Source organism: Sinocyclocheilus grahami, unplaced genomic scaffold (genome assembly GCF_001515645.1).
Source record: "Sinocyclocheilus grahami isolate Dianchi unplaced genomic scaffold, SAMN03320097.WGS_v1.1 scaffold280.1, whole genome shotgun sequence".
NCBI classification, from domain to species: domain Eukaryota; kingdom Metazoa; phylum Chordata; class Actinopteri; order Cypriniformes; family Cyprinidae; genus Sinocyclocheilus; species Sinocyclocheilus grahami.
In genome coordinates this window covers 991,010-1,000,215 of record NW_015505459.1, presented here as the reverse complement: position 1 = coordinate 1,000,215, position 9,206 = coordinate 991,010, and positions in this window count along the sequence as shown.

Genomic DNA, 9,206 nt, shown 5'->3' with positions numbered 1-9,206 from the left:
GTTGAACGCCTCGGCAGAGCCCGCTTCATCTCAACGCTTGACCTCACCAAAGGTTATTGGCAAGTGCCGTTGTCTAAAGATGCCAGAGAAAAAACTGCCTTTAGCACACCCGGGGGGCACTGGCAGTATCGGGCCTTACCCTTTGGCCTGCATGGGGCAGCAGCAATGTTCCAAAGGCTCATGGACATTGTGCTGCGTCCGCACCGAGCTTATGCCACGGCTTACATCGACGACGTGGTAATTCACTCAGAGCATTGGGAAGACCACCTGGATCGGCTAAAGAAAGTATTGATGGAACTACGGAAGGCTGGACTAACGGCCAACCCAAAGAAGTGTCACCTGGGCCTGTCAGAGGCATTGGCCGAGATCTCATCAAGCCACAAGAGCAGAAAGTGGAGGAAGTGATGCGGTTTAACCCACCTACCACCAAAACACGGGTACGTGCCTTTCTCGGTTTGGCGGGTTACCGGTGCTTCATCCCTAACTTCTCCTCTATAGCCTGTCCCCTCACAGACCTGACCAAGAAAGGGCAGCCAGAGAAGTTACGCTGGACAGAAGAAGCGGAGCAAGCAATCCAAGCGGTCAAGACGGCTCTCACAGCTTCACCAGCATTGCATGCTCCGGACTACAGTTGCCCCTTCATCTTACAGACAGATGCATCAGATGTAGGAATCGGAGCGGTGCTGTCCCAGGTCCAAGCAGGTGAAGAGCATCCCATTGTCTATATCAGTCGCAAGCTCTCTCCTGCAGAATCCCGATATGCTGCGGTTGAAAAGGAAGCCCTGGCCATAAAATGGGCAGTCTTGGAGCTGAGCTATTATCTGACAGGACGCAGTTTCACCTTAGTCACGGATCATGCTCCCCTGCAGCGGATAGCCAGCGCTAAAGGTTCCAACACACGAGTGGCCAGGTGGTTCTTGGCACTCCAGGGCTACCACTTTACAGTCCAGCACCGAGCAGGGTCGGCACACGGTAATGCAGATGGTCTGTCCAGGATGGTCACTGGATGGTCAGGTCTGTCGGTCTCTCTTGCTCCCCACTCCTCCCCCACTTCTCCATTCTTTGCCCACAGGTCCAAGACAACGCTTGGGTGGGGGGAGTGTGGCGAGCTACCCAAGCACTCATTAGCATTGTCATGGAGAGGGAGAGGATCCAATTGCTAGGAGGCGGAGTCTGTGAACAGGAGCCACCTGAGAGCCATCAGGAGAAGGGGATATAAACGGAGCAGAAAGAAGCATCAAGGGGAATGAGATCTCCTAAGACCAGGCTAACGTTGTCTCTGGTTCTTTTCCTCCCACAGGCTTCAGTGATTTATTAAGAGATCCCAGATCACAAGGTTCCGGCAGGTTCCTGCACCTTCGCTTCTACACTCTTCACGGCGGATGATCTGCCTCTCTGATCCTCGGAGCACCTTCACCATTATACCCTCACTGGGGGCTGAGCCCCCCTAAAATGAAAATCCTAGAATCACACCTTCTTGGTTGCCTTAATTTGATTAAAACATTTGTTACTATTATTAATGTTGGAAACAGTTGTGTTTTCAGAATTTTTTTTTTATTGAATAGAAAGTTCAAAAGAACAGCATTTATTTAAAGCTAGTTCATGCATTCATGACCTCTAGACTGGACTATTGTAATGCACTGCTAGGTGGTTGTCCTGCATCTCCAATAAACAAGCTACAGATAGTCCAAAATGCAGCGGCTAGAGTCCTTACCAGGTCAAGAAAATATGATCATATTACCCCAATTTTACAGTCTCTGCACTGGCTACCTGTTAAGTTCCATATCAGTTACAAAATATTATTACTTGCCTATAAGGCCCTTAATGGGTTAGCTCCTGCGTACCTAACTAGTCTTCTACCACGCTACAATCCATCACGCTCCCTAAGGTCGCAAAATTCTGGACTTTTGGTAGTACCTAGGATAGCAAAGTCCACTAAAGGAGGTAGAGCTTTTTCGCATTTGGCTCCCAAACTCTGGAATAGCCTTCCTGATACCGTTCGGGGTTCAGACACACTCTCTCTGTTTAAATCTAGATTAAAGACACATCTCTTTGGCCAAGCATTCAAATAATGCATCTCATAATCTTTTACTGCAGTCATAATCTTTTACTGCAGTTATATCTAATCAAATGCACATTATTATTCGTTAGTTTGGGTTAAACAAATAATTTTTGCTTGGTTGGAACAGCAGCTACGCTAATTATGTTTGTATTTGTTTCTCTGTTTTTTGCTTTACACAATTTACACAAGCTTCAGTCTGGATCCAGAACACCTGAGAAGAGATGATGCCAACCCCTCAGAGGACCTCAGATGATGCCAACCCTGAAACAACATACAGAACTACCACATTTTGCTATAAATTTGATTGCATCATATAATAATTGCTGTTAATATTATTCATCGTCTGTTTTATTACGTCTTATATTGATTTTTCCGTACTGCTGGTTCGTCTGGTCAGAGGAGAACTGGCCCCCCGACTGAGCCTGGTTTCTCCCAAGGTTTTTTCTCCATTCTGTCACCGATGGAGTTTTGTTTCCTTGCCGCTGTCGCCTCTGGCTTGCTTAGTTGGGGACACTTCATTTCCAGCGTTATCGTTGACATAATTGCAAAGATATTATTTAAACTGAGCTGGATGTTGACATCACTGAATTCAATGATGAACTGTCTTTAACTGAAAAATTTGTGTTTACTATTGTCACTTTGCATTATTGACACTATTTTCCTAATTAATGCTGTTCAGTTGCTTTGTCACAATCTGTATTGTTAAAAGCGCTATATAAATAAAGGTGACTTGACTTGACTTGACTTATTTCAAATCGAAACCTTTTATAACATCATAAATGTCTTTACAGTGACTTTTGATCAGTTTAATGCATCCTTGATGAATAAACATATTTCTTTTAAAAAAACTAAAAAAACTTTTAGAATAGTGTGCTGAATGTTTTGCCACAGTTAGAGAGGCAGTGACCGAGAGAATCTCTGACACCAGCACAACTAGACAGAACTTAAAGAAGACAACACTCTCTTATGACTGATCAGAGACTGTAAAACCCAGCTGGACCGCTCCTCTTCTCTCCACATGATGGATTCCTGCTTGTCCAGATTGTACAGCTTCTTAATTCTTGGCCTCAGTGGTGGAACAAATTCCAGCTCATACATCAGCCACTTTCAAGAAACCTCAAGACTCCCTATAACTAGACCTCACACGAATATATACAAACCTGCACTGCAACAATCTGTATTTGTTGTATTATGTACAGTTTAGTAGGCTCTTGTGTTGGTAGGAAAGCATATATAGAGACCATTCTAGTCACATTTACTCACATAAGAGTCAATATTTCGAAATGGAGATGTATACATCATCTGAAAGCTGGATAAATAAGCTTTCCGTTGATGTATGGTTTGTTAGGATAGGACAATATTTGGCCGAGAAACAACTATTTGAAAATCTGGAATCTGAGGGTGCAAAAAAATCTAAATACTGAGAAAATCTCCTTTAAAGCTGTCCAAATTAAGTTCTTAGCAATGCATATTACTTATCAAAAATTAAGTTTTAATATATTTACAGTAGGAAATTTACAAAATATCTTCATGGAACATGATCTTTACTTAATATCCTAATGATTTTTTTGCATAAAAGAAAAATCTATAATTTTGACCCATACAATGTATTTTTGGCTATTGCTACAAATATATCCCAGCGACTTAAGACTGGTTTTGTGCTCCAGGGTCACATATGTACACGTTAACTGTACTGTTCACAGGTGTGAATGACTGTGTGTAATGGTGAGTGATCTTCAGTGATGAATAATGGTGAGTGATAGTTCATTGACTTGGATGAGAGTGAATTATGTGGTGGTTACTTTTGGCAAGTGATGGTTTAATGATGGTAAAATGGTTAATGATGGTGAGTAATAGTGAATAATGTTTATTGCTCGTTATAGATGGTTCAGTGATGGTGAATGATGGTAAATTAAGGATGCATGAAATTGGATTTTGCCGGTATCCGATATGCTGATATTCTTCAACTCTTTTTGGCCGTTAGCCGATACCGATATATTTCCTTTTGTTTGGAAACAACACCAAGTCTCTCCTGTGTGGAAATTATAAGCAAATTATTTTTAATTTTGGTTAGTTTTTAACAAGAACTTATTTGTTAGAATTAAATAAACAATAATGAAGTTATTTTATAATGACAGTACCTTGAAGCTTTGAAAATAGCTATAAATAAACTATGTACCAATTGCTGCATTGTTTTTCAGAAAGATGCCGTAGTAACCTTAACATTTTATTTTAAGATTTAACATTTGTAGATATTCTAAAGCAAAAGAGTTGTAAAAATTCTGAAAATCTTTTAGAGCTCATAATTTGCTTAAAAAATATAACATATTCTATTGCTGTCAAGCAATTAATCGCATCCAAAATAAACATTTTCTTTTACATAGGTCTGAATACTTAGGACCATGTGATATTTCAGTTTTTCTTTTTTAATAAATCTGCAAAAATGTCAACAATTCTGTGTTTTTCTGTCAATATGGGGTACTGTGTGTACATTAATGAGGGAAAAAAATGAACTTAAATTATTTTAGCAAATGGCTGCAATATAACAAAGAGTGAAAAATTTAAGGGGGTCTGAATACTTTCCGTACCCACTGTAAATGATGATCAGTGGACAGCTGTATTAGGTACAATAAATAATGCCGGATTGTTCACTAGTAAATGGATTATAAACCACGATTATAAACTCACAAAACAAAGTAAGATCAGAAAATGGACCGCTGTGACCCTATTGTCCCATATCGCTTTTAAATTGTGACTACAAGATACTAGCTAAAATATTATCTATTCGGCTTGAAAAAACTTTGCATAGAATAATCTCACCTGATCAAACTGGTTTTGTTCGAGACAGGCATTCTTCTTTTAATATTAGGCATCTCTTTAATGTTTTGTATTCACCTCACTCCAACAATCCCGAAGTTGTGGTCTCTCTGGATGCTGAAAAAGCATTTGACCGCATCGAGTGGAACTATCTCATAAACGTTTTGGAGAGGTTTGGATTTGGTTTAAAATTCATCTCTTGGATTAAGGTCCTTTATGCCACTCCCAAAGCATCTGTATGCTCAAATTGTCACAGTCTTCAGCCGGTGTGCCCAGGAGGGCCACCAGATGACTGTGTTCTGGGAGCACATGGCTTGGGTTGTGGTTGTCTGTTGCCATGTGCTCTCTCCTGTCTATTGTCTGGCCCCTCCCATCTTGTTACCTCGTTATTGTTTTAGTTGCTCCACCTGTGTCTCCCTCGTTAGCCTCCTCGTTTGGTTCCTATTTATTCTCCTTGTGTCTGCCGTCCTGTGCTGATCCGTCATTTCTCATTGTGTGTGTTTCGTGTCTGCATGTGTGCAGCTTTAGCTCTGCCTGTCTGTTTTTCCCCCTCGGGGTGGTTTGAGTTTGTTTTTGTTTAATTTTTTACTAAAATAAAATACCCTTTCTCCAGCGATTGAGTCCTCGCTTCATCTCCCCTCACGCACCGTGACACAAATAATATTATTTCAGATCCTTTTCCACTGAATCGGGGCACAAGGCAGGGGTGCCCCCCTTCCCCACTTTTATTTGCTATTGCTATTGAACCCCTTGGCAATTGCACTACTGATTCTGAGGTGCAGAGGATTTTTCGTGCTGGCATAGAAAAGAAGGTTTCGTTATATACTGATGATCTTATTTTATTTATGTCTAACCCTCTGGTCTCAATTACTCGAGTACTTTTAATACTGGAATCATTTAGCACTTTGCCCTTAAACATTTTTCAGAGTTCCCCTCTGCTCCTCCTAGTGGTGTTTTGGAAGGTGTTTTATATCAGCATACACGTATTAGGGGTGCCATATCAAAGATTTATAGTATAATAAATGACAAACAAACCCCATCTAGTAGGTCATTAAAATCTCATTGGAAGGAGGATTTAGGTATTATGTTAGAAAATGAAACTTGGGATGCTGTCTTAAAAAGGATACACTCTTCTTCGGTTAGCTCTAGACATAGGCTTATTAAATTTAAGGTGGTGCATCGTATTCATTGGTCTAGGGTACAACTTAATAGAATGTTTCCAGATTTTGGACCCCACCTGCCCGCGCTGTGTTGGGGAGCCAGCCTCTCTGTTTCATTATTTTTGGGCCTGCCCTAAGTTATTAAGGTTTTAGGGGAGAATTTTTAAGTGTTTCTCAAAAAAATGTACTACGGCAGTAGACCCCAACCCTTTGACAGCACTATTTGGGGTTCTTCCGGAGAATGCGAAACTGACAGTTATAGAGATGGATCCTGCACACTGTTGGCTAGACGGCTTATACTAATTAATTGAAAGTTGCCATCTCCTCCAAATTTGCCATCAATGGGTTTTTGACCTACTTTTTGCCCTCAAACTTGAAAAGATTATTTGAAATTCGAATGAAACCCTATCTTTTTATTAAATCTTGGAGCCCATTGGAATACTTTGAAAAAGCAGATTCTAGATAAAATGTGTTTTGTTTTTCTTTTTTGTATGCTTATATTATTGTGACTATATGTTTATAGTTATGATTTTGCATTATTGACTCACTATTTTCCTAATTAATGCTGTTCAGAGGCTATATAAAGCCAATAACATTATGCAGTTTTGTCCTTTTAGGGTGAAATATAATCCAGTTCACTGATGTGCACCCCATGAAGCAAACTCGTGCATCTTGAGCCAGAAAAACGCCTCACACCATCATCAGTAAATCAATCCAGATTTCTGCAGTGAATATGAAGGCATGCAGTGAGTCACAGCACACGTTAATGCTGCCTTCACATTCATGCAAAACAAACCACTGTATATTCCTCAAAATGAATCCGATTTTTAAAAAGTGCATGTATTGCAATGACCTCCATTTTATTCCACGCTTTTGACCTTGTAACGTTTTGACATTGTGAACCATATTAAGTCATTATAATTCATTAGGTGCTGAAAATGGGATGCTTTTCTCTTTGTGTTACAGTGTTGCTTTTTCTGTTGTGGAAAAGATGCATCACCGCTAATGGAATTAATGTTGCAATACAGTAGATCACAATAGCATTAGCGGTATAAAAATACACAAGAACATGCAATGTTAATTGACCGTTATTATTATTACCATATGCACTCTGAGCAGAGTTGATTTAACTCGGGGGATTTTGCTGTGGCAGTTTCAAAGCATATCTGAAAGGTTGACTTTTAAAAGAAGAAAAACATCCTGAGGTTTTGTGATAACTGTTGTGTGATAAAGGCCTTGTTAGTTCTTGGTAATTTCCCTACAGTGAGGTAACAAACAAGGGCATCTTATCTTTAATCAAAATGAAAAGAAAAGCCGTCTGAATGGAGGGTTTGGATGATTTGCATAAGAAGTCCATTGAAAAATATTGCTCAGATGTTGCTCTTAGTTTAGGAAATACAATGTATGTAATTTGCCTGAAATATCAACTTTGTCTCAGAAGTTTCTCCTAAAGTTATGGACACAAATGCGCCAATTATTGATATACAGAGTATAGAGCTATAAAGTGAACATGGATAGATTAGATCAATTGGTCTTGGAAGAGTTCAAACCCAAGCCTTTCGGTTGCACAAAAAAGACTTTATAGTGGAAAAAAAGGTTATTTTAGGTTTCAAAAAAAATCTTCATACTAAGAAAAAATGGTTGTGCATGTGTATTTTTTCTCATTTTTGAAGGCCAACGTGTTTATTCATAAAATGAGTAAAAATAAAGATACATTGAGTCAAATTAAAACCTAGTAATTGAGTCTGTAAATACAGTAGAATTCAGAATCCAGATGGCACTGTGTGGTCAGAAGCAACAAAAAGGGAACCATCATTTATTAAATTATTTGTGTTTCTGGGAAGGTTTTATTTTTGATGCAATCCAGACCGCAGACAGGATCATTTTAGATTGGTGAATTTTAGGTCTGACCCCTGACCCCTCCAATTTAGGCCTGAATGTCCCAAAGGAGGGCAAAATGAAAGGAGGTCAAGTGTATATATCTAAAATATTACATGCTTCATTTTACATACAACATTTTAGGACTTTCACATAACATTTCAGTAACCACAAACATTAGATTACAAGTTACTCAGAGTGTGTATTTTCAGTAAGTTGCAGGAGGAGGTAACCATAGCAACAGTTGGCTGCTCAAGTGCTTTTCATTAGGATTAATGGACAGTAGATGACGTAATGTCATTATTTAGCACTTTATTATAGATTTAAATTGATCCCCGTCAATTGTGCTGTATAAATCACACCCTACTACAGACAAAAATTGTTTAGCATTTTTGACACCGCATTTGTTGTTAATATCTGTGCATGTTAAAAGAATTTGGCAACAGAAGTGTGTTCTAGAAACCTCAGCTCATTTCTATGCAATTCAAAGAATGTTTGACCCAAAAATGAAAATGTGCTGAAACTTTACTAACCCTCGGGCCTTCCAGGGCTGCGTTTCCCAAAAGCTTCGTAAGCCTAAGAAGTTCGTAAAAACGATCGTACGACTGATCTTAATATTACGGTCTGTTTCCCAAAAGCATCGTAACTTAAGTAGCACTTGAAAAACATCGTAGATCTACGAGTGCTCTGGAGTAATCGTAAAGCGCTAAGTGCATCGTAAGAAGACAGATTTATGCAGTCACCTGCAGGACAATCGACAGATCGCACCTTTAACTTTATTCAAGTGCAATGTGATTATAATATAAAGTTCTGATTGTACTTTATTCTTCACTTTATTACTAGCTTTTTTGTGTTTTTTTAAATGAATTTATAAATGAAATAATTAAGAAGGGCAGGAAAAATAGAAATGCACATCTAAATTGAATGACTGAACCAAAAAAAAATGAATAAAAGAAGTAATGTAGGAAATATGCTTCAAAGACAGGGGGGAAAAATATCTCAATGACTTACTGACGTGCACGAAAACCAATATATTGGACCCAGAAATAACTTCTCTATATAGATATTATATACTATAATATACATTTTTGTATAAAGTATATTGTATATTTTTTTGTAAAGTATAATATTATTGTATAAATGTAATATATTATATTATATTATATTATATCATATCAGAGTTGTCTGGAACGCAGCATTAAGTTAACATTTCAATAAACGAGTGTTTACTACACTTACGAGCCATTCTATAAGGTGACATTTCAGCACTTGACAAATGGATAGCGACT